This window comes from Pelodiscus sinensis, chromosome 5, assembly GCF_049634645.1.
Source record: "Pelodiscus sinensis isolate JC-2024 chromosome 5, ASM4963464v1, whole genome shotgun sequence".
NCBI classification, from domain to species: domain Eukaryota; kingdom Metazoa; phylum Chordata; order Testudines; family Trionychidae; genus Pelodiscus; species Pelodiscus sinensis.
Genome location: NC_134715.1, coordinates 69320144 through 69346656, shown reverse-complemented (window position 1 = coordinate 69346656; position 26513 = coordinate 69320144). Strand labels below are relative to the sequence as shown.

The window sequence follows — 26513 nt, the reverse complement described above, 5'->3', positions numbered from 1 at the left end:
GCTCCAGAATTTCCGCATGCGAAAGCGGACGTTCCTGGAGCTGTGCGCCTGGCTCACCCCCGTGCTACAGAGAGTCACCACCCAGCTGTGTGCACCCATCCCCGTGAACAAGAGGGTCGCCATTGCGCTACAGAAGCTGACCACCCCGGACAGCTACCGATCGGTGGCACAGCAATTCAGGGTGGAAAGATCCACCGTCGGTGTCGTCGTGATGTAGGTAAGTCCCATGGGGAGTGGGGTGGGGAGAAGGGTGTTGCATTCCATGCCCAAGGGCAGTCAAGACTCCAGGCTGGGTTACCCAGGGGTTTGGGCCGTCCCTCCTTTGCACAGGCCTGCTGGTGGGGGGGGAGGGGCGTGGGGCAAGGGGACCCTGGTGTGTGTGTGTGTGTGTGTGTGTGTGTGTGTGTGTGTGTGTGTGTGTGCATGCGTGAGGACAGAGGGAATCATGGGGGTGGGAGGCAAGGGAGCACACACTCACCGCTGCCTTATGTGATGTGCTCCCTTGTGTTTCTCTGCACCCTTCTGCAGGTTGTCCACACCATCAATGATGTTCTGCTACTGAGAGTGATCCGCCTGCGCAACATAGACTCTACGCTGGCCGGCTTCGCTGCCCTCGGGTTCCCCAACTGCGGGGGAGGCTTGGATGCAACCCACATCCCCGTCGGGCCATGGAGCATTGAGCAGCCCATTTCACGAACAGGAAGGGGTACTGCTCTATTGTTCTCCAGGCCCTCGTGGACCACCAGGGCCGCTTCCTGGACGTCTACGTGGGCTGGACCGGCAGGGCACACAACACTCGCATCCTCCGCAACTCCGGACTGTTTCACAGGCTGGAGGCAGGCACCTACTTCCCCCAGCAGTAGTTGACTGTTGGGGATGTGCCTATGCCCATCTGCATCAGCAGGAACGTGGCCTAGCCCCTGCTGCCCTGGCTAATGTAGTCCTACATGGGGCGGCCGGACCAGAACTGGGCCCAGTTCAACGACCGCCTCAACTGGGCCCAAAATCAGGTGGAGCTCGCCTTCGGCCACTTAAAAGCCCACTTCCATTGTTTGTTCACCTGTTTCGAGATGGGTGAGCAGAATGCAATGGAGGTGCGTGCTGCGTGCTCCACAGCATTGTGGAGCGGAGCGGGGAGGCCTTCCTCCCTGCATGGATGGCAGCCGAGGCACAGACGTTTGAACAGCCCCACACAGCTGTCATCCACCAGGCACACCAGGATGGAGTGCGCATCCAAGAGGCCCTGACGGACATGTTCGCACAAGCCCCATAGTAGGGTCGCCTTGGTCTCCCCATACAACTCTCTACCATCCCCTCCCTTACCCCCTCTCCTACCCTTACCTTCCCTCTTGTCGGTTCCAAGAACATAGGCCATCATTGTGAATGTTCGTCGGGTGCGTCGGATGTAGCTAGGGTTTTTCTTTTAGTTTAGGCTAGGGTTTAGGTCACCATCACCTGTCCAAGCTGTCCTGAAGAACAGGAAGAGGATTCGTGGTTCGTGTGGAAGGCTCAAGTCAGCGTACCCGATTCCAGTCATCTTTGAGGGATCTCCTGGCTGTTCCTCTCCCGAGGCCCAGAAGGACCAAAGGATTGAGGTTGCCAGCTTCGCCGTCACCTTCCGTCGAGGGATCTCCTGGCTGTTCCTCTCCCGAGGCCTGGAAGGACCAAAGGATTGAGGTTGCCAGCAACACTACAATCGTCCCCTGCGTCTAGGCTACGTACATATTTCTTTTGTGTCCGTCTTGTAAGCTTTCTTGCTTGTTTGTTATCTATGTTAATATAGTTGTGGTTTAAATTTTACTTAAAATTGTCAGTATTTATTTATGTGCCAAAAACCAATGACCACTTATAGGGATGACTGGTGATAGATACAGAATTTGGTGTCCGCATTTTGTAATCCTCTTAAATTTAGTTGGCTAATTGGCATCTCAAATCATTTATTACAGGTACCTCGAGTAACACAATAACCAACACAGTTTTGTTCTCAACTGAAAAATATCTGTTTTTATTTACAAGGGGGAGTGGGAGGAGACCTTCAACTGGGACGGGGAGAAGACCTTCAACTGGGACGGGGAGAGGGAGGAGCTATTCCTGGAAGGGGTGGCTCCTGCGAGTGCTCCTGCGGGGGCGGACCTGGACATGCATGCGGGGTCAGGTCGCATCAAGGCAGGCTGCACGGAGAGGTGGGCAGGAGGAGGGGGCATTGCAGGGGCAGGAGGGGGCATGGGCAGTGCTAGAGGAGGGATGGCGGGGGCATGGGGTAAGGCCATGCCATAGTGAATGGCATGGGCTATGTGAGCAGTGAGGGTGGCGATGGAGTCAGCCATCCTTGTGCCCAGGCCTCCTGGTGCCACTGCAGGTCCCCCTGGATGCGCTCGCGAATCGATGCCTCAATTCGCTCAACAGCCTGCATATACCGGCGAAGGAGCTGGTCCCGGTGGCAGAGCCTGTGGTTGGGCAGCTGGGGGTGCCACTGCTGCCGGACTGGAGGGTCCCTGGCTTGTGCTTGGTCCCACTGCAGGGAAGAGAAGAAAGTATGGGTCAGTCTGGCAGGCTGGCCACTGTCCCCACACCTCATGCCCTCCACCCCTGAGTCCAGATGACACCACAGTTGTGTGGCTTGGGCCCACTCGATTCCCCCCACAGGCCCCCGATGTTGTATGTTTGCAAGGAGGACCGCCTCTGGAGTAGGGTCCTCCTCCATGTATTGTAACCACCGGTCTGTGTCCTGGCCCCATGGAGGGCGGGAGGGCGCTAGTGTTGCGTTAACCTGTGGAACTCCCTGCTGGTGGAGACTGTGAGGCTTTGGGCTAATCACTGGTGTTTGACAGGGAGCAAGATGCATCCCCACACAGTGCCTGGGAGCACATCTGGCAGAGGTGGTCTGGGCTCTCAGAACCCCATCACATGGGATATCTCCTGGATGGAACCAGAAGAGTGACTGGGGGGGGGTGTCCCATCCTTGCAGAAAAACTCAGGCGGCCCTAAGGGCAGACCGAGCACTTCCCCCCCTTCTCCCTCCCACTATCCCTCACACACATAGCCCAGGGACATGTGTGGCCACAGTGGGGACTTCCCTCAGGGAGCCAGCCAAGGCACCGGGAGCAGGCGAGGGGCTCGGTGGGGGCCACGTTCACAGGGCTGTGACACTGCAGTTTACCCAAGAGCAGCTGGCAGTGCCTCACAGCCAGGCATGGGACAGTGTGCCGTTCGCTGTGCTGCACCCTTGCGGAGGTGCAGGCTCTGGGCTGAGTCCCTGGGGCCCTGGCTGGTTTCAGCCGGCATCCATCCTTCCCCCCTGGTCCCCCCGAATGTATGTGAGCAGCACGGTCCCAGGCGTGCCCTGCAGCTATCTGCCGCGGCCACATGCCACTCGGTCACCAGGCTGCACGTGGTTGCACGTGCTGTTTGCTGCCTAATGCTACACAGCATGCAACTTACGTGGCCTGAGTGACATGCTCTCCTTCCCCCCCCCCCCCCCCGCTCTTGTGAGTGTAAAGTGCAAGACTCACCAGTGGATCCTTCCCTGGCCTCGGAGGCTGCGCGGGAGATGTCAGGGCTGCTGGAGGGGGCCTGCTGGGTGGCAATGCTGGGTTCCAGGTTCCGGGCTGGATGTCCCTGCTGGGCTAGCGCCTGGACCATGCGGCCAAAGATGTCGGCGTTGCAGCACTGGGACCAGGTGTCGTGGAAGCCCTACTCCTCCTGCCACAAGTCCAGGAGGGTCTCCAGCTCCCTGGAGGACCACGACGGGGCCCTTCTTTTCCGGCCCTGGGGGCCTCCTGCGCTGGGGGTGCAGGTGGCTGAGCGCCCGGAGCTGCCATGCTGGCTGTGATGTGGCTGCTGGGTAGGGCTGGGGCACCATGGCAGACCTCAGTCCAGAGGTCTGAGGCACGCTCCTGCCACATGTGCTCAGCAGCCTGCATGTGCTTTAAGAGCTCGGATTACCAGGAAGTCCGGAGCTCCTACGGGGTCTCCCGAACTCCAAACCGCTTTTTTCCGTTTAGCCTGCTTTTGCACAAAAGTCTTAGCTAGCTGTCTACACTGGCCCTTTTGCGCAACAGTTTTTCACAAAAAGGACTTTTGCCCCAAAATCAAAGCTTTTCCAGACAAAGCACGGATTTCGGACAGTAGAACGTCAGTGATTTTGCGGAAAATCAAGTGGCCAGTGTAGATATCTGGCAAGTTTTTCCGGAAAAGCGGCTGATCTTCCGGAAAAAGTGGCCAGTCTAGACACAGCCAAGAGGTTTTGAGGGCCAGTAGCAAAGGAGACTTATTTAGATTGAACAGAAGGATTATCCAGTGCTGCAGTTTGTAATGGAAGAGGTGCTGCTGCACAATGAATTTATTTTTTATTTTTATAAGAGACACAGCAAGCCCACAGAGGCTCCAGCGTTATGAATTGCCATGCCTAGAAGTGGCAGGGTTCAATCCTGGCACAAATTAAGCACCAAGATTATGTAATCCTTAGCTGCTGAAGAGAGGCACTCTAGGCATATATCATATTAGCCACACTTGAAGGGGAATTTGGGGGAAGCCCTGGGACTAGATGAGCAAAAAAATTATACAAATTCTTTGTCTTACCTCGCTGCAAAGGAGAGCTCAGCAGACTGCAGCTGCTACTAATACACATGAAGTTGGAAGTAGAAACGCCCAGTCCACTCTTTGGGAACTGCTAGATCTTTCCAGGGGAAATGAGAATTTAGCCCTTAAATTTTAGTGAAATTTGGTTCTGATAGAATTTTACCTAAAAGAAAAATGCTATAAGAAATGAAAAAGTTACTTTGGAAGTCAGACTAAGTATTTTCCTATTTCTTTCATTTATACATTTATTATATTTCAAATACTTACACTTGTTAATACATTTATATCTTTTGTGTTAGTATAAACACAGAAATGCTTTGATTAAATTTTGGTTCAGAGAGTAGGATGATCTGATTGCAGAACTGGGAGCCCAAAACATGTGCATTTAATCTCAATGCTGTCACTGGTTTGCTATGTTGCTTTGCCAAATCTATTACATTTTCTGTGCCTGACGTGTCATATTTGTAAAATAAAGACACAATACCAATATAGCAGAGGTATAGACTGATTAATGTTTCTAGAGACCTTTTGAAAAGATAGAACACTATGTAACGTAATGGAGTTATACACATGCTAATCATCTGAAGAAATAGATTGCGCCCACAAAAGCTCTTGATACCATCTACATGTTTTGTTTGTCTTTAATGTGCTACTAGTCTATTTGTTGTTTTAAGATTTTCCTGTTACAGACTAACTCAGCTACCCCTCTGAAGCTTTTGACTCATGTAATTATAAATATATATTGCTTTTGATCCATGAACAGAAAACACACACACTGGTATCTATGGCAGTTCTATGAGTAGACTCAATGCAGTATATGGACTTTAGAAAAGGCAACTTTATCAAGAAGTTAGCACTACATTTGAGGCCAAATTATGCCCTAAGAAATAGTGTTCCTAAAGCACCCCATTCCTGGATAGGGTGTGTTCAGACACTTCTCCTATAAGTGCGTAGGCAGAGTGCTGCTAGAGTGAGCAGGTTTCCTATTAACTGGGTGTACCACTTAATAGAAAGCAAATGATACTGCCTCTATAAAACCCACTGTGCTCAGAACCCACATTTCGCTGAAATGTAAGGGCTACATTCTCATTTCACCAGGAAAGACAAAGCAAACATCAAGGCCCTAATGCAGCAAAATATATAAGCATATGCCTACCTTTAAGAATGGGAATAGTCCCATTGAAATCAATTGGATTAGAGCCTACATACCTTCTATTGGCATAAGATCACCTTTGTTGGCTTTTATGGGTGTGTGTAAACTACATGGCTCCGTTGACGGAGCCTTGTAGATTAGGCAGGACGGCAAAGGAAATGAAACGGCAATTTAAATCATTGTTGCTTCATTTAAATCAAAATGGCCAATGCACTGTGCCGATCAGCTGATTGTTGGCACAGTGCCGCAGTCTAGACGGGGATCTACTGACCCCAGAACCCTTCATCGGCAGATCCTGTAAGCCTCGTTTCACAAGGCATAAAGGATCTGCCAACAAAGGGTTCTGGGGATGGCAGATCCCCATCTAGACTGCCGCGCTGTGCCAACAATCAGCTGATCGGCACAGCGCGGCAGCCATTTTGATTTAACTGATGCAGCAAGTATTTAAATCGCCGCTTCATTTCCCTTTGCCAAGTAAACTAATCTACATAGCTCCATTGTCGGAGCCATGTAGTTTAGACATACCCTAAAAGAGTTACTTGCTAACTATGCACCCCTGGCTCTGAAAAGCTAACAGGTAAAATTCAATAAAAACATATTCAGAACTGTTTCCAGTAACTTGAACTTATAATTCCCATTTTAACCATTTCTTCTCCATTATTAAGTTACTTTCACATTGTAGCAGTTTATATTCTCCTACAAATGAATGTGATATATTTTGCTCATTACCTCTTTGGAAAGAGGTTAAACCAGTTAACACATCTACCATATTTTCCAGCGTATAAGACGACTTTTTATACTAAAAAACATCCCCCAAAAATCGGGGGTCATCTTATACGCCGGGTATAAACATACAGCAGGCCCCGACTTGCAGGTACGGATGGGGCTTTTCTCGCCCCGGAGGACACGGACTGCGGGACCTCGTGGTCCCGCCGCCCGTGTACTCCAGGGCGAGAAAAGCTGCTCCACTTCTCCCTGGTCTGCAGACCAGGAAGACGCGGATCAAAGTCACGGAGGGGCTCCGGCAGCGGGGCAGCCCAGGCGCTCCTGGGCTGCCCCACTGCCCGAGCCCCTCCGCGGCTTTGCAAAGCCTCAGAGGAAGCCGGCAGCGGGACAGCCCAGACGCACTGCGGCTGTTCTGCTGCCGGCGTCCTCAGAGGCTTTGCTCCCGGTGTCCCTGGTCTGCTGGAGAGGGTCCCCAGCAGACCAGGGGCACCGGGAGCAAAGCCGAAGCGGCAGCGGGATGCCGCGCTTCTGTGGCTTTGCTCTGGCAAAGCCTCAGAGGCGCGGCACCCCGCCACTGCTGCGGCTTTGCTCTCGGTGCCCCTGGTCTGCTGGGGACCGTCTCCAGCAGACCAGGGACACCGGGAGCAAAGCCAGGGAGGCGGAGGCTCTGGCAAAGCCTCAGAGGCGCGGCACCCCGCTGCCGCTGCGGCTTTGCTCCCCGTGTCCCTAGTCTGCTGGGGGGGGGGCGCAGCTAGTGAGCTTCCCCCCCCAGCAGACCAGGCTTTTGTTGTGGACCCTGGGGCAGAGCAGCTGGGGCGCTGCCGGTTGGCCACTTAAGGGGGGGTAGTCTTATACGGCGAGTATAGGCGAAAACCTATGTTTTAACTAGAAAATTAGGGGGTCGTCATATACGCACAGTCGCCTTATACGCCAGAAAATACGGTACATATAATATTTAACTTTAGCTATAATGATCTTTGAAAGACAGTTCTATATAAGAAAATAGTCATCTATATAATTTGTTCTCAGGCACAATTAATGTCATTAAACAATACACACTTATCATGGTATGTCATAAATAGCCTAGAGTCACATAAATTAAAAATATGGGAAATTTCAAAGCATTTTCAGCATCATGAAATAGTGTTTATTTAGTTGTTAGTAATGCCATTTGCAAACATTTTATGGCTGGACAAAAAAATGCAACCTAGATTGCAAAGGAGTTGCTGACAGTTTGTAATACTGGTAATTTGTTTATATGCTGCTGCTGCTCAGAGAAGACTTTTACTAATGGTCAGCTGTTGAATTCAGTCATTATGAAATTAATCATTTTAAAATATGAGCGCTCAAACATACGTGACTTTATTTGGGACTTTTATTTTGGTTTTGAATTCGTACCTTCACAACAGCAATGATGAACAGCTCTTGAAAACTAGGACAGTGTATTTACCTTATAATTACAATAGTAACATCTGGCATTTTTTTACAAACTGGAATATTGTAGGCAACTGTGTTGAATAGGGTCATGTCACAGTATTTTACTAATTGTTGGTCTGTCTAAATTACATTAAACATATCTGGCCAGATACTTTCTTCTTGAGATTTATTTTAAATCACTATTTATACGGACAATTTAGATGCCTGCAATTACACTATCCAAATTTTTATTGAAGTGTTTCTTTCCAATCTTTACATAAAAGATTTTTAGAAAAAAAATAAATATGAATTAAGGAACTCATGAATTGATCATTAAAAGCATCTCTAGAATTAACATTTCTAAATGCATATTAATCTCCTGAATTGTTTTAAAGACATTTGCCAATGTGTACAGGAATTCTTGTAACAATGCACCTATATTCTATACTGTATCAACATACTAGAAATCTCTATATGTTGTGGTTTTTAAGGTGATCAAAATCTTTGAGCTCCCTCTGCTGGCTTGGCTATGTATAACACAAGAGACAACTAGTTTCATTCAGAGGTGGTATGTTAAAAACAGTAGGTCTACTTTTATGTTATTTACATCAATTTTTCTGCACTTTCATTGATGTAAATGAAGTTGTGTCAGATTTATTCTGGTGTGAGATGAATATCAGGCTTCCATACTCTGTTAGATTCTAGTAGACCAATAGATCCCCTTTGACTGATGTGCAAGGGAATCTAAGGAGCCAGAAGGTGTAAATGAAAGACCTACGAATGAGTTAAATTAAGCTACCTCATTAATTCCTCCAGTTAGTAGCTTTGTCTTTATATTCAGATGATCTGCTACTTTAGGATGAGCATTAAAATAATGTAGGCTCACAGTCCCTTTCAGATCAGTCTCAACAAGCCAAAAGAGATGGTGTAAATAATATGTAGTTAAGAAGGCATGAGTCTAACTGAGTCTAAGTAAGTCTAAGGGAGTCTAAGTTGATGTAACCTACCTCCAGCTGAGTATTTGGTCCCTGGTATATATTACTCATCAAGACATAAATAAGAGCTATGCCGGGTCAGGGGAGGAGATAAGAGATGAGTAAGAGCTTCCAAATTTAGCTCACCATTTGTATTCCTTATTGTGTGATACAGGAATTTTAAAAGTGAAGCAATGATAGCCAAAGGCAAAAATACTTCAAAATAAAAATATTCTTACTAGATTTAGAAGCATACTATAAACATTTTATAATTCAACTGAATTAATTTACTTACTTGAATGGCTAAACATCTCATGATTGTAAGATAGGTGGAATTAAATCAATTTCATTTTATTAAATTAAGAGTGGGCATTTATTCATAAAAAACACAACAGTAGCATGTGTTTTCAGTGGAATTTTGCCATTCTGGCCACAGAGCTTGTGTAACTTTGAGCCTTAAATTTGACTAAAAGGCTTCATCTCACATGGTGCTGGGCACTGTGGCCCTCATCCAACAAAGCACTTTTCTAGCAGTACTTTGATGCAGAGTGGTTTACTTCGCACATTTTAGATCACAACCCCCATAACTTAAATGCAGGTAATCTTCCGGATTCAACGCACTATAGAAATTCTTTTAATTCTTCCTTTCCTCTAGTCTGAAAATTTAATCTTTTCCTTCTAGAAGAGAAAATAGAAACATTGCTTTTGCAGTTTATAGGCTGATCTTGCACTAGGTTTGAAATTTGTGCTATTTATCTTTCCATATTCTTTATCGTGATCCTGTTTCTGCAGTCCTTAGCCTAGGTCACCGAGTCAGACACAGACAAAGGTCTTTCAAATACTACTGGGCCAGCAGCTGCTCAGTTTGTTACATGAACAGATTAATCTATGCAAATCCCCTTGCTGAACCTGCATTCTAATCTCCCAGTTTCATTTTATTTTCCTTTTCAATAAAAGACATATCATATATTCTTCACATACATGAAGGCTGCATCTAGACTGGCAAGTTTTTCTGCAAAAGCATTTGCTTTTGCGGAAAAACTTGCCAGCTGTCTACACTGGCCGCTTTGAATTTGCTCAAGATCACTGATGATCTAATGTAAGATTGTCAGTGTTCTTCCACAAATGGGAGAGTCAGGAAAAGCCCTCTTGTGCAAATGCTTTTGTGCAAGAGGGCCAGTGTAGACAGCTGAGAATCGTTTTGCGCAAAAATGCCCCAATGACGAAAATAGCAATCGGGGATTTCTTGTGCCAAACCGCGTCTAAGATTGGCACGGATACTTTTCTGCAAAAAGTGCTTTTGCGCAAAAGCGTCCGTGCCAATCTAGACGCTCTTTTCCACAAATGCTTTTAACGGAAATATTATCTTCACTAGCACAGTAGATACAACACTGAGAGCTAATATATGGTATTTGTATTAGACACTGTGGGTACGTCTACACAGCAGCATTATTTTGGAATAACTGCCGTTATTCTGAAATAACATAGTACTCATCTACGTTATACACCTTTATATCAAAATTATGTCAAGCTGGAGGACTACTTACTCTGACTCATGGTAACCCTCATTTCACGAGGAGTAAGGGAAGTCACAAGAAGAATGCTTTTCCTTAGACTTCGTGCTGTGTAGACAGTGCCAAAAGCCAAACTAATCTCTTCTGACTTCAGCTACACAATTGACGTAGCTGAAGTTGCGTAGCTTAATTTGACTTTAGCCCTGCAGTGCAGATGTACCCTGGGATTCACATTTTTGAAAGAATCAAATCATGTTGACGATATCTTCTTTTTTTACATCCTAATAGTTTTTTTAAATGTTTTGTATCAGATAAAGTTATCAGTGACCATTAATACATTATTTGCACGATAAAGCATCTGTGTTGTTCTCAGCATTACTGAATAGAGTAATAAGTGTCTTTTACATAGTACCAACATTCATTTTAAAGACCAGTTCAGAACTAAAATATGTTCTCAACTAGGGCAAATCTCCAGTCTTTGACAGAAAACATATATATTGTAGATAATCTTTTTATTTTTATCATTGGTAAAATTGCAGACTGATTTCCAGAGATGTGATCTCTGGCATGCTTTGCTAAGGACCTGCTTGGAAAAAGCTTACAGAATCCCTACTCATTTCCACCTCCATTCAACATTGAAAGCACACTGGAAAAATGGCACTATTCTCATTTGTCCAACCTCTGCCTTGCTAGCATTTTTACTTCTTCAGTTTTGTCTCACTGGATTAATTACTTTCCCAATTTCTCTCTCTGATAATTCAATCCCTGATTTAGCCAAATATTTCATATAGGCTCAAATGTTCTAGAGATTTTATCTAAGGACTTACTCCTGTAAAGCATTCAGCACCCTGAACTCCCATTAATTGCAGGGGTAGCAGTGGGTAGATAGTATCTCCTTAAGGCTCAGCCCCTCTTCAAGAGGTTAGGCCTCAAGAGAAAAGGAATGTTAAGCACGTAAGAATAAAAAGGGCAGTTTGTAATAATGTACTAGTGCTCAGTTTGCCATTCGTTAGGTTGGTGAACGTAATATCTTTAAAGAACGGAAAGGTGAGAGCTTGCCATCAGTGTTCCTTTTATAAATTTTTCTAACTCTGTACAGTTAGATAAAGGCCCATGTCTATTTTTCTGGTCATGCCCAGTTTATGTTTGTGCTTAATATAATGAAGAATAGTGCTATTATGTGTGTGCTCAATGTAGGGAAAAATGCATGATGATACATGGGTAATACCACTGAAATCTAAAAAGACTAAGCTAGAAAAAGGAAAAAAACAGAACAAACAAATCAAATGCCTTCTCTGTGAATTGTTTTTTATTTCACCTTTTATTTTTAAATATCTAAAGCAGTAAATGTATGTTATCCATTAGTGATTAGCGTTAAAGAGGAAAGATGGCCAAAGGTTAGCTGCCCTAACACAGAACTTGAGGTCAAGTCTCTAGTGTTTCACAGGCTTCCTGAGTGACTTTAGGCAATTCATTTAGCTTCTCTATGTTTGTGAAATTGGACTCACGGGACTTCCTTGCCTCACAGGGGTGCTATGAGGATAAACGCAATAGAGATTGTGAGACAGTGATGGACACCATGGGTACGTCTAGACTATAAGACCTCTTTCGAAAGAGGCTTTTTCAAAAGAGCTCTTTCAAAAAAGCCTCTTTCAAAAGCGATCATCTAGACAGCCACGAGGGTTTCAAAAAAGCAAGCAATCTGGTTGCTCTCTTTCGAAAAAGCCCTGTTTGCAGTCAAGAATACATTTTTTTGAAAGAGCTCTTTTGAAAAAAGGCATTCTTCCTGGTAAAAGTAGGTTTTGAAAAAAATGCCATATTCTTTCAATTTAATTTCGAAAGAATGCGATGGCAGTCTAGACGCAGGTGAAGTTTTTTTGAAAAAAGGCCACTTTTTTCGAAAAAAACTCAGTAGTCTAGACATACTCCATATAAGTAACTACCACAGGTGTTACTAAGAAGTATAAAAACTAACATGTGTTTATCATACAGGGATTAAATAGATCCACCTCTACTGTAGATTAGATCTTTTACATGTTGTATGAGGCCCTTTCTATAATGATACATTGTTATAGTTTTCGTGTGTGACCTTTTGACTGTATACATCACAGTCAATGATTTGTGGTAACCTGCACACAGGCTAATTCAGTGTATTATCTTGTTTTTGACTAGCAGCTGTTTTTATTCTAATATATATTTATAGTTTTTATTGTACCAAGCTGTCAAAACATTCTTTTAATTTATGAATCACAATGATACCAGTGTCAAAATTATGCATGTGAAAATGAAATCCAAAGGAAATGATTTTTCAGATGTCTTTGACATACTGTCTTTGTGTGTGTATTTAGCTAATGGGTGTTAATCTCATCTTGATGTATGGGGATTTTTGCCTTTAACTCCTATTAGCGGTAATAGGCATTAAACCCATAAATCCCCCTCCATCAAGAATATACCCTTTAGCCTTCATTTTTGCAAGAACCTACAATTTACCAAAACCCTATTAACACAAAAAGCTACAGAACTTAGAGTAATGTTAAAGGTGAATCTAAAAATAAAAAAGCAAGGACATTCAGAGACTGTTTCTCTTTGCTTATGCACATATGGTGGAAGAGCTTATCAATGCCTACACATTGCCATGAGTAGTACTAGGGTAACCTCTCTGAACTCTACTCCTCTGACAAGTTTGGTTTACCTTAAGTTCATTTTAAAATTTAACTTAGATTTTATGTCTTCAATTTATTCTATTTTCTTTTTTAAAATTATACGTTAGCCTTCTGGACATTCCATTTGAGTAGCTAGACAATGTGGAAAAGATGTATAATTTTGAATAAACTCTTTTCTTTCATAAGCATTTCTTTTCAAAATGAAATTCTTAGGGTGTACATAAATGTGATTGTTATGACTTCAGGAAGAGGTGCTATCATTACAGTTTTAAGGCTTTCTAAGTGCTACTATAATCAGTGTGTCTTTGAAGCTGCTCCAATTCTTGGCACACGCTGATAAATCCTTGAAGGCCTCATGGTATGGATAATATATAATCCACACATTTATCACAAGATAGGAAATAGATCATTTTGATAGATCTGATCAGATTCTAGGGCTGTGTCTACATTGGCAAGATTTTGCGCAAAAGCAACCGCTTTTGTGCAAAATCTTGCCACCTGTCTACACTGGCCTCGAGTACTTGTGCAAGAACATTGACATTCTAATATATAAAATCAGTGCTTCTTGAGCAAATACTCTGACACTCCTGCTCAGGGATAAGCCCTCTTGTGCAACTCTTCTTGCGCAAGAGGCCAGTGTAGACAGGCAACGTTAATTTCTTGCGCAAGAAAGCCCGATGGCTAAAATGGCCATCGGAGCTTTCTTGCACAAGAAAGTGTCTACACTCGCACGGATGCTTTTGCACAAAAGCACATCTCTTGTGCAAAGGCACATGCCAGTGTAGACGCTCTCTTGCACAAATACTTTAATGCAAAAACTCTTGCGTTAAAAGTATTTGCGCAAAATCATACCAGTGTAGACGTAGCCTAGGATGTACAGGTTGAACCTCTGTAGTCCAGCACTCTCTAGTCTGTCAACATCCGTGGTCTGGCATAATTTTAATTAGCTGGATGTTCGCTTATCATGGGTGTGGCCAAGTTTCCTGCTATCCCATAAAGTTTGTTTATAGCCATCAACCCTGGCTCTCAGTGTGCTGTTATTTAGCTTTAATTTATCCCTACATGTGTTAAGAGCCCAGTAGGCAATGGAAGTGTTGTTAATGCTTCTAGACAATATTGACCTCCTGTGGCTCAGCAAATTTTCTCATTTGGCACCGAGCAGGTCCAAAGAATATCAGACTAGAGAGGTTCAACTTGTACTGGAATGGACTACCGTGCAAAAGTTGAATGTGAACCTATACTTTGTGACTTAGAGGTGATTCCTTTTTTAAATTCCTAAAAGCTATTCAGTTTTGCTGCTGTCCAGTCTTCTCATCTCTCCCCACAACTGGAGAATGCCTCAGTTCTTTTGGTGTTTCAGGTGGTCTCTTCTCCCACATGAGGCCAGAAAGCAAGTACGTAGATAGGGACAAGGAAAACAGCTTCAGTGGAACTTGCTCAAAATTCTGTTTTTAGAGGGGAAGTCAAAGAATTCTTGGCATACTAAAATCATCAATTGACCATCTTCCCCAACTTCTACTAACTCTCTCTGTGTACTATCTATGACCCCACATTTGGCTTGTTGTCCTGTTGTTTGGCTATATTACATGGTAAATGTATTCTTGTGAGTCTGGAGCAATTTGTCTTACATATGAATTATTAACCTTCAGAAAAAGGAAATAACTTTGGAAATACTGCCAACACAACAATAAGTTTAACACTAGCAGTTGTTACAATGATACTGTGAATACGTCTGGGCTTGTATTATTTGAGCAAAACGTTCTAATGGAAAATACTGAAAAGCACATTCAGGCATGGTTTGGTGACAAATAGTAAAAAGTTTGTAGAAACTATCTATACTTAACCTCTTGATTTAAAAGAAGTATGGTAAATGATTATTCATCTGCTTTTTATAATGATATTGCAATAAATAAGGAAATAAATAAGGGGGAAATCAGTTTTGTGGGAGAGTCTGAACCAAAATATGGGTAGAGTCTGAACCAAAATATATTTGTACTATATCTTCACTGCCTTATTTCAACTATAAAATTATATTTTAAAAAACCTTGCTCTCTTTGTATAACAAATTATCCCATGTTTCTTTTTGTGCTTATAAAAAAGTAGCCTTTACACTGTTTGAAAATATATATATTCGTGGCTCAAAATTTAACTTTACAGTAACAGAAGAAAGCTGATTTATTGTCAAAATAGGATTAGTTCTGGATGAAGTGTCATGGCCTGTATTACTGTTTAACGGAATGCAGTGCTACTACATGTGGGCTCTAGAGTCAAGATGCAAGCTCTCAGCAGAGTTAGCAGTGGTCGGAGTGTTCAGCTGTTAGGAAGGAAAAAGCACCTGACATCCGTATGATCTTTTCAGAGTGAATGTTGATGGCCTCCAATGCTACATCCAAGTCGTGGTAGACTGGAGGCATAAATGTAACTGTAGATAAGGTGTAAGGGACACTGCAGTAATAGGGACCATCCAAGAACCAAGGCAAACAGATAAATACACCATCTTTTAGATGCGCACTTAATGCACTGAAATAGTTTTGGATGGCTTTCTTTAATATCACACACACACACACACACACAATGGTTAGTTTAGCCTTTAGGTACTGTCTTTGATAGTATGTGTTGAACATGGTGTTGTATACATGACATTCAGTGTCTTACTAGAAGTGCATGGATAAAATACATATGTTGTGGTTTGGGGACGAGGTAACATTGGTTTCATGTTTTTGTTTGCTTTCATTTGCTTTCTAAATATTAGTTTTAAAAATGGAGAAAAGTACAAATCCAATATGCCTGTGAGCTCAGACAGTTGAATTTACACCTTAACTTTCCTATTTCATTTTATATAACATTACTTCCACGTTATAATATTGCCTATATTGTGGCTGATAAAGCTTCTCAACTTAGTAGACATATTAGTATTTTATAGATGAAAAGCGATACATGTTAATTGTTGTTATAGTCTATGCCATCTGAAAACATTTCAAGTCTGACAGCCATATTAGACAGTGTGTAGTATGTATACTAAACCCATTTGCAAGTGGTCAGCGAGGGCTTGATGAGCTTGAAAGAAAGCTATGTCCTTTCTCCCCACTCCTGTCTTCGTCATGGTGCCTTTCAGCTCAGAAAAGCTCAACCTACCCACATGTACCTTAAGATGTGAGAGCAGCAGTATCTTTATCAGTGACTACTCATCACCCGCCAGTGCTTTTAAAGCTACCACTTGTACACTGAGAAATGTGGCAAAAGTGCATGTAGACATAGACATTTTGTACATTATATATGCTTATGCACACTGTCATATAAATGTTTACTAACCCTTGCCACTATTCTTCAAAATTAAAACCACTGTAAAAGCTGCTGTCCTATTTCAGTTTTAGCTCAATTAACCCAAGCATGCTACTGCACGATTTTAGCATAATGCATTGGGAGTTATAAACACACAACTTCCATTAACAAGTATTCATACTGTGATAAAAATATATTCCCAGACATCCCAGAAAAGTCTTTGCCACATTTATTATTACTACTACATACTGCTTTCTGATTATGCAACTGATAAAAATATCTATCCTTGGCTTTAACCAACATTTATAATACCATGCTTGTAACTAATACATCCAGCAACTTACATTATGAGACAGCCATAAACAACTAATTGAGACACCACAAAGGAAATATTCCTATTTCCAGCAAAGGAACAGAAAAATGAAGCAGGAATAGAATGAAATGGAATCAACCAAAGCAAACCCATCTATTCTGGGTAAGGTTTCTTAGTGTATCTACACTGCAGGATTTACCTCAAAATAAGCTACTCAAATTGAGCTACATCAATTGAATATCTTATTTTAAAATAGCTTATTTCGAAACAGGGAGCATCTACACAGCATTTATTTCAAAATAGAGCACTCTTCTCTGACTTCCCTTACTCCTCGTACAATGAGGGTTACAGGAGTCCGAGTAAGAAGTAAGGGCCCCCCCAGCAGACTAGGGAGACGCGGAGCAGCTTTTCTTACCCCGGAGGATGCGGGCGGCGGGACCGCGGCGCATCTGGGCGGTCCCGCCACCTGCGTCCTCCGGGGCGAGAAAAGCCCCGTTCGTAACTACGGATCCAACGTAAGTCGGATCCACGTAAGTCGGGGACTGCCTGTATCTCTAAAGTACTGTTGTGATGAATGCCCTAAGGATAGGCTGTACAGAGAAGCATGTTCTCAAAGATGATTGGCATTAGTCATAACTAGTTACTGTGTTGCAGATTTGGTATGACAATTAAAGTTAAGTACTCACCAATCAGCTGTTATGCTGAATCTCTGACAGATTAATGAGTTATAATTAATAGTGAACACATCTTCTGCAACTTCCTGTCACAAAATTGTGATTACTCTTACCATAGCTTCAGACTTCTAATAAAGCAAAGATATGATCCACCACAAAGAGAAGTCCCATTGCTAGGAATTCCTTGCCATAATATATGCTTTCAAAAAGATCAGGCAACAAGATGAACAATCCCTCCCTCTCACAAAAGACAGAGAGCCAGATTAGGGTAATACAAATAATAAATAATGCCTGGTTGCGCTAGTCCAGGAAACCATGCTACACACAGCTCACACTCACAAAAAAGACTCTTTTCCCACAAAGAGCTTACAATCTACGTATCAGCCAAGAGATAACAGATGGAAAAGTTCAAGAAAACAATGAAAGAATATCAGTCAGCATGATAGGCAGTAGTCTCAGCACCCCAGAATCATTGCCAAGATTTTCCTGGAATCACACCCACCTGGAGAAATAAAAAACCAAATTGAAAGAGCCAGACGAATACCCAGAAACCATCTACTTCAAGACAGACCCAAGAAAACCAACAATAGAACACCACTTGTCATCATCTATAGCCCCCAACTTAAACCGGTCCAACACATTATCAATAAACTACAACCTATGCTAGAACAGGATACTACACTCCGAGAGGCTCTGGGAGACAGACCCATAGTCTCCTACAGACAATCACCTAACCTCAGGATGATTCTTACCAACAACCACAGGACATACCACACTAATACCAACCCTGGAACTTTTCCTTGCAACCAACCCTGTTGCCAGCTTTGTCCACATATTTATTCTGCTGACACCATTATTGGACCTAACCAATTCAGTTATAAGATCAAGAACACATATTCCTGCTCATCCAGAAATATAATTTATGTCATCATGTGCCGACAGTGTCCATCTGCTATGTACATTGGACAAACATCTCAGACACTTCGCCAAAGAATCAATGTACACAACATGGATATCACACAGGATAACAAAGAAAAAACAGTTTCTTGCCATTTCAACCAGAAAGGGCATTGTCTCAACGATTTGATTACCTGCATATTGCTTCAAAGACATTTTAACACCAGACTTGAAAGAGAAACCTCTGAACTGTCATTCATGCTTAAATTTGACACTTTACACTGGGGTCTTAACAAAGACACTAATTTTCTAACTATTGACAAAGATAGCTCCCCCAATTATCACCTCTAATATCATTAGCTCACAGACATGTACCTTCCCTCTCCCCCCCATTCCCTCTCTGTTCTGAAATTTGATTTGTCCTTTTTATACATGTTCACTTTTTTTTATTGTATCCCTTTGGTATATATGGTCATGCCTATTTTCTTCCACAATTTGATCTGAGCAAGTGGGTCTGGCCCACGAAAGCTCATCACCTAATAAACCATTTTGTTAGTCTTTAAAGTGCTACATAGTCCTGTTTTTTGTTTCAGCAAAAGGGAGAGATTTGAAGATTTTGTAGGAGGCTATTAAGGTAGCTTTTTGTATATGTTTATCTGGAGTTCCAGGAAAGAAAGGCAGAATGGGAGAAAGCACAAACATGTTTGTTTGAAAATTTAACACCAGGAGGTGGAGATTGGTATCATGAGACACACAGTGCTGAGCATTTATGGTTCACTAGTAAATGAGAGATAAAAAATAGAGAGAGAGATAGACGGTAACAGGCATTCAAAATAAAAACAAGTAGTTTATGTTTGGTGTGACAGAGGTGGGGTGATGTGCTCTAGTTCACTCTGAGTAATAACTTAGGGTATATCTACACTACAGCTAATTTGAAATAATGCTAATTCAAAATAAGCTAATTTGAAATAATGCATCTAGACCTAAAAACTAATTTGAATTAGCGTTTTGCTAATTCGAAATAGCATGTCTACATTGAGTGGACCCTGAACTGAAGTTAAGGCTGACCAGAACCAGTGCCGGCAGGGCATCAGGTTAGGACTTAGAGGGTGGAGCTGCTGCCTCAGGCTAGCTGAGGGCTGTGCTTAAAGCGACCCAACCCCCACCCCGGACAGACAGTTCTCAGGGTTCCCCGCTTGCTTGTCTACCTCGATGAGGGACAGCAAAGCAGTCCTGTCTTGGAGTGCCCTGAGTGCCCACACTCGGCACATCACAGCACTCGGCCATCAGCCCGGCTGCACTTGCCGCGGGCTGCCATCTGGAGGGAGTTAATCGGGGGACTGTCAGGATCCAGGAGGCCCTGCGGGAGAGCTTCCACCCCGAGGAGCCTGAAAAGCCATCCCACTCCTCCCCATCAGGGGCTCGTACCCCATTCCTCCCTCACCTCCTTCCACTTACCCGCCCCAACCCCCCCTTCCTGATGTAAAAAATAAAGGATACGTGTGTTCAAAAATAGAAACTCTCTTTATTTAACAAAACTGAGGGGGAGGAGGGGAATTAACCTCTGGGGAGAGGGGAAGAGAGAGGGTGACAGAGGGCAGGGGGAAACCTGGGAGGAGGGAGCGGGAAGGGGGAAGCCAGGGGAAGAAGGAGGAGGGGAAGTATAAAACTATGGTATCATCTCTTCAGTATTGTGTACAGATGTGGTCTCCTCACCTCAAAAAAGGTGATATTTTGGCCTTGAAAAGGGTTCAGAAAAGGGCAACTAAAATGATTAGGGATTTGGAACAGGTCCCATATGAAGAGATGCTAAAGAGACTGGGACTTTTCAGCTTAGAAAAGAGGAGACTGAGGGGAGATATGATAGAGGTATATAAAAACATGAGTGGAGTAGAGAGGATGAATAAAGAAAAGTTCTTCATTAGTTCCCATAATATAAGGACTATAGGACACCAAATTAAATTAATGGGCAGCAGGTTTAAAACTAATATGCGAAAGTTCTTCTTCACACAGCACATAGTCAACCTGTGGAACTCCTTGCCACAGGAGGCTGTGAAGGCTAGAACTATAACAGAATTTAAAGAGAAGTTAGATAAATTCATGGAGGTTGGGTCCATAGAGTGCTATTAGCCAGGGGGTAGGAATGGTGTCCCTGACCTCTGTTTGTGGAGTTGGATGGCATGAGACAAATTGCTTGGTCATTGACTTCGGTCCATCCTCTCCGGGGTACCTGGTGTTGGCTGCTGTTGGCAGACAGGCTAAAGGGCTATGTGGACCTTTGGTCTGACCCAGTACGGCCATTCTTATGTTCTTATGTTCTAAGTTCCGGGATCAAGGTCAGGGGTCTCATTGGACCAACTTGATTTTCTTGGAAACCTGCTCCTGGGTTCACATGTGGCCTTTGGTAGCCAGGCTGGCAGCTATCCTGCCCTAGACGGCCGCATTCCTGTGCCTAGTGCAGAGATCATGGACATTGGAGGCCTCCCCCCAAACCTCAATGAGGTCCGCAATCTCTGCACTAGACCAGGCAGGTGCCCACCTTTTGCAGACCCGGGCAGGATCGTATGAGCTGCCAGCCTGGTCCTGGGAAGAGGTGGAGGGCTGGGTGGCAGCGGGTGGCTGGCTCATCCCGTGCCAGGTGTAGAGTCTTCTGGTTGGATGCTGGCAGGTTTGCAACTGGCACGGGCACTGTGGGCACACCGTGCCCCTTTAAGGGCTCTGGGGCCGGGAGGGGGGCAGAAGAGTTTCCCTGGCTTGGCCCAGAGTGGCCACTAGGGCAACCTGGGAAGGGCTAGCCTCCAACTAGTTCAAATTAAGTGGCTACACAGCCCTTAATTTGAACTACTTAATTCAAACTAGGTGTTACTCCTCGTAGAATGAGGTTTTCCTAGTTCGAATTAAGCGCTCCGCTAGTTCGATTTAAATAGCGGTTTGCATGTGTAGCCCCATTAAAGTTAATTCAAACTAACAACTGTTAGTTCTAATTAACTTTGTAGTGTAGATATACCTTTAGGCTACGTCTACACTGGCATGATTTTCCGGAAATGCTTTTAATGGAAAAGTTTTCCGTTAAAAGCATTTTCAGAAAAGCGCATCTAGATTGGCAGGACGCCTTTCCGGAAAAGCACTTTTTGTGGAAAAGCGTCCGTGGCCAATCTAGACGCGCTTTTCCACAAAAAAGCCCCGATCATCATTTTCGCGATCGGGGCTTTTTTGCGGAAAACACTACTGTGCTGTCTACACTGGCCCTTTTCCGGAACAGGTTTCCGGAAAAAGACTTTTGCCCGAATGGGAGCAGCATAGTTTTTTCCGGAAAAGCACTGATGATTTTACATTAGATCGCCAGTGCTTTTCCAGAAATTCAAGCGGCCAGCGTAGACTCTGGCAAGTTTTTCCGGAAAAGCGGCTGATTTTCTGGAATAACTTGCCAGTGTAGACACAGCCTTATAGTGCAAGTAGTCCTATAAAATCCAGTGGGACTGCTGTCCAAATAAACTACTATCTAACATGAATAAGGCTATCAGAATCTGACCAATAATTTCATAAGAAAGAAGCCAGTGCAAAACAAGTTCTATACTTGGAGCTCTGACATTAGAAAAGAGCAAAAACAACCGTTCTTGCTTTCCCATGATAAAAGCAGCCCAATGGGCAATCATTGGTGATTTGCTGCCAATGGGAGCTGTTGTCCGCTGTACCTGCAGAGGTGCAAGTAAATACAGTGTTTTGGGAGCACCCCAGGGACTATCCCTTGCAGACTGGTCTTGCCTACAAGCTGTTATTTGCCCACCCCTTTCCTAAACAGTAACAGCCACAGCCTTAGAACTGTAGCCCCCAGGGTTGAACTACACAACCCCATCCCTTAAGGATAGTAGAGGCTGGGGGAGCTGTGCTTCCCAAGGTATTGTGTAGAGAGAAGGTGCAGGTCACTGAAAGGAGGAAAAGCTATCACAAGAGGAGTCAGGGGTCATTCCAGACAACTTGTTATGGCCAGCTGCAAAATCAGATAGCCACCCCCTTGCCAGCAGCGACCAGCTGAGCAGGAGAGAATTTGGGCAGGTTAGCTGTCCAGAGGAGACAGACAGCTCCCCCTCCAAAAACTGTACCAGCCCCCGCGGATGGGCCACCCCCACCACATTAATGGAGGAGCCACAGCCAAACCAGCATCACCCTCACCACAACAAGCAGCCCATTAACTACCCATCTCCCATCCCTTTGCCCTGAGCCCCCTAACCTGATTCCTACACCCACTCTGCCCTGAGACCCCCTCTTCCGAGAGCTCCACCCTCTATCTTGACTCCTGTACCCCTATCCTTGGCCCTCAGCCTCCCACATCTTCCACCTCCTGCCCTGACTGCCGCATCCCACACCTCCATCCTGGCTCCCCACAAACACTTGAGCAATTCAAAGTAAATCTTCTAGTAACTAATAATAGGTAAAAAATTCAATATATATATTTACAATTAAGTGGTTACTGCTGTTTAGCAGTCTGCCTGCCTTGTCCTCAGCTTGCTTCCTCTACAGAATGACACTTGTTGTGGACTGTATTTGTCTTGTAAATCAATTTTTTGAAGGATCCACTTGTTTTTTAGCAACTTGTCAGAAAACGCCACACAGTCAAAGGCAAAATTCACTCTCAGCCTTCATGGGAGAAATACTGATACACGATTTTTCAGGTGACCAAACTGCATTCATTACTGAAAGGACATGTCCAACAGGGGCTATGGTGCCTGGTACAAATTGAACTCATCTGCCTTTGCCAGATCTGATTATTCTACTGTCTTATTGTCCATCTTTTGAAAAATGTTCCACCATCTTTCAGAAATGGGGGTTTTCTGAGTGTTCGAGTCAGACATGTGACAGGGTATTATTGGGTTTGCATTTGTCCATTTCTTAAAAAATCAGTTCTCATCTAGTGTCATATCATCTAAGGTGGGAAGTCGTGTGTGGCAAAGGCAAGACTGCTTTGTACATCATCCCACATCAGCATCCTTCTGTCAAGAACCACAAAAGTTTTCTGTGCACTCAAAGACATGTTTTCAGTATTTAAGCTACTTCAGAGATGTTGAATAAAAATTCAACTGCCTTGTAAAATTCATGTTCCTTAATTTCCCCACCCTCAACCAAAGACTGCAGCACAGTGCTTGTGTATGATGTGATAAGCCTTTCTCCAAGCCTCATGCTAAATTATTTTGTGTATCAGAAGTTTCACAGGGTAAAGAAGAAAACTCAATAATGGTTGTTTTAGACTCATAGACTCATAGACTTTAAGGTCAGAAGGGACCATTATGATCATCTACTCTGACCCCCTGCACAGTGCAGGCCACAAAATCTCACCCACCCCTCCTAGAATAATCCTCTCACCTATATCTCAGCTATTGAAGCCTTCAAATACTTCGAAGACCCCAAGATGCAGAGGAAGGCGAAAAACCTCCAGGGTTTTACCCCACCAGAGGCAGTATCTAAGGACTGTGTGCAGCCCAGGGGTAGCTCAGGAGGTAGGGAGCAGGTAGGAGCTGTGTATGGCCAAGTGGCTCTGTGCAAACAGGAGGATACTTCAGCGTTTATAGAAGGGGTATCTAGAGGCTGTGTGCCAGGAGGGATTTGTGGTTCCCACCCTATTCTTAGAGCTTTGCCAGCTATGGATCCGGGTCCCCCACCACTGTGGCTTTTACCAGCTGTGTGAGCAAAGGGGGTTGGGAACCGAGGGGCAGTTTCAAATCCCTGTACTGGATCAGCAGTAGGAGAGGACCAAACAGCACTCTTGCCTGTGCCATGGCCCCAGACAGATGAGCAGCTGCCACACCCTGCCCGGCTCTGGCTTCCCACCTCTGAACTGTGCCCTGCACTTCCACTGAAGTTTAGGGGGCAACATCCCCAGTGCCCCCCAACTTTGCCCATGGGGTTGAGGGCTTCTGCTGCATGGGGAGTGTCAGGGATCCAGGATTCATTCCTGGCTTCAGTTTGGGGGGGGGATGGGAATTGGGACTTCAGCCCCTTAGTTCCTGCTTTCAGCCCTGCAGAGGTTGCCAATGGATAAATTATACTTATAAAATTTGCAGATGGAATGAATCTGGAAAGGGTTGCAAGCAATTTGCAGGACTAGAGAAGAAAATTGCTGAAGAATTGGTTTGAAATTAACAAGATAAAATGCATTCTAGATAAATGCAAAGTTCTTCAGTTAGGAAGGGAAAAATCTGATGCACAATTACAAAATGAGGAATAACTGACTATATGTTAGTACAGCTAAAGAGGAATGAGGAGTAATCGTGAACTACAAATTGAATGAATTAGCATGATGATGTATTGGCAAACATCTGATATCACCAAGCTTTATTAATGGGAGTGTTGTATGTATAAGACATGGGAGATAGTTATCCTGTTCTACCCAGCACTGGTAAGGGCTCAGCTGGACTAGTGTCCAGCTGCACTTCAAGAAAGATATGGACAAGCTAGGAGTCCAGAGGAAATGCACCAAAACCACAACCCACATGACAAAAGATTTAAAAAACCTGACCTCTAAGGAAAGGTTAAAAAAAACTGGCCATGTTTAGTCTTGAGGAAAGAAAACTGAAGGTGACCTGAAAATAGTCTTCAAGTAAATGAAAGTCTGTTACAGAAAGACTTCTGATTAGTTACTCTTCATGTCTGCTGAAGTTTGGACAAGAAGTAACAGGCTTACTCTACATCAAAGGGAATTTAGGTAACATTTTAGGAAAAATGTTTCTAACCATAGGGGGAGTTAAGTTCTGGAAAGGCCTCCAACGAGGCTGTAGAATCCCTGTCAGGGAGAGGAGGGTTGAACAAGTTGAACTGGCCTGGAGTGTCTAGGTTTATGAGGTATTGCTGCAATAAAGGGAGTTGAATTTGATGACTTTTTGAGGTCCCCTCTAGCCCTACATTTGTATGATTTGCATTTATGATTCAGTACTTGAGGATTATGTTGCTTCCCAGGGAAGCATCGTGCTACCATAGGCTACTTCTGATGCACATTTTGCATGAGAGCCCTCTTTAAAATACTTGAAGCAAAAGGCCCTTTTTCTTATCCAATGCTCCCCTCAACAAAAATGGGAGAGATTTATCTGGTCCTTGTTCTCTATAATTAATCAATTGAGTTGATAAGAGGAAAGTGTCTTCATTTGACTGCTGTTGCTACTTTATTTATTTCTTCATTGTTAACCATTAACAGAAATGAGGTTCTGAGCGCTGAGAGCAGTGAAACAAATTTAAGTTGGTGCTGTGCTCACCCACAGCATCAGCGCACATGGAAGTGTATTACATTTGGATAGCAAGTAAAGGGTTGTAGTTTTGTCCAACCACGCATAAAGCATGTTAGAACTCTGTCTTGCATTTTGCAGCCAGTATCCATAGCAGAGGAAGATGTGGCGTGGAGGTATTTCTCAAGTGCAGCAATCTTTGAAGGCAATCAGATGCTGTCTTTGATACTGAGAATCAGAATGATACTGGGAGCATCAGTAGACCACACACGAGCATAGAAGCTATAACATACTCTGATATAAGTTGTAACATTCAATACTCCCTGAATCAGCTCTGATCGGCCAGCCAGTGTGGCAGCAACACTGGGCTTCTTCCATTGTTCATGGCATTTCTTTACTGCAGGTTAATTAATACATGAGGGTATGTCTACGCTACAGTGTTAAGCTAATTTGAATTAACGCATCTGCACACAAAATGCAGTTCAAATTAGCATTTTGCTAATTCAAAATACTTCATCCACATTGACCGGGCACAGAATTGGATTTAAGGCCAGCCAGAACCAGATCAGGCAGGTCATCAGATCAGGAGTGTCTGTGTGTGGCTGCTGCTTGAGACTATCTGACACCTGTGCTTAAAGGAACATCCCCCTCTGACCTCCTCGGGCAGTCGGTTCTCAGGTGTCTCTGCTTGCCTGCCTGCCTCGATGAGGGATAGCAAAGCATTTGTGTCTCTGCGTGCTCTGCTTGCCTGGCTGCACTTTCTGCAGGCTGCCATTCCAGAGGTCCATCAGAGGGCTGTCAGTATCCAGGAGGCCCTGCAGGAGAACTTCCACCCTGAGGAGCACTAAGAGCCTCCCTGGTGTGCCCCACTGGGGGCTTGTGCCTCATTCCTCCCTCCTTCCACTTACCCCTCCCTAACCCCCCTTCCTGATGTCAAATAAAAACACATTTCTTGCCAAAAACAAACTCTCTTTATTGACCAAAACTGGGGTGGGAATGAGGTTGGGAGAGGGGAGGGAGAAACCTGGGAGGAGGGAGCTGGAAGGGGGAGGCAAGGAGAGGAAGGGGGAGGAGAAGCTCAAGGTTGTGGGGTCTTGCCAGACCAA

The 26513-nt window shown here is 44.2% G+C and overlaps 1 protein-coding gene across 1 annotated transcript in view; it reads left to right on the top strand.

Annotated features, from left to right (window-relative positions):
* Positions 1-26513, top strand: part of GLRA3 (glycine receptor alpha 3) — a 141105-nt gene that overhangs the window by 40940 nt on the left and 73652 nt on the right. The gene's annotated exons all lie outside the window — the stretch shown is intronic.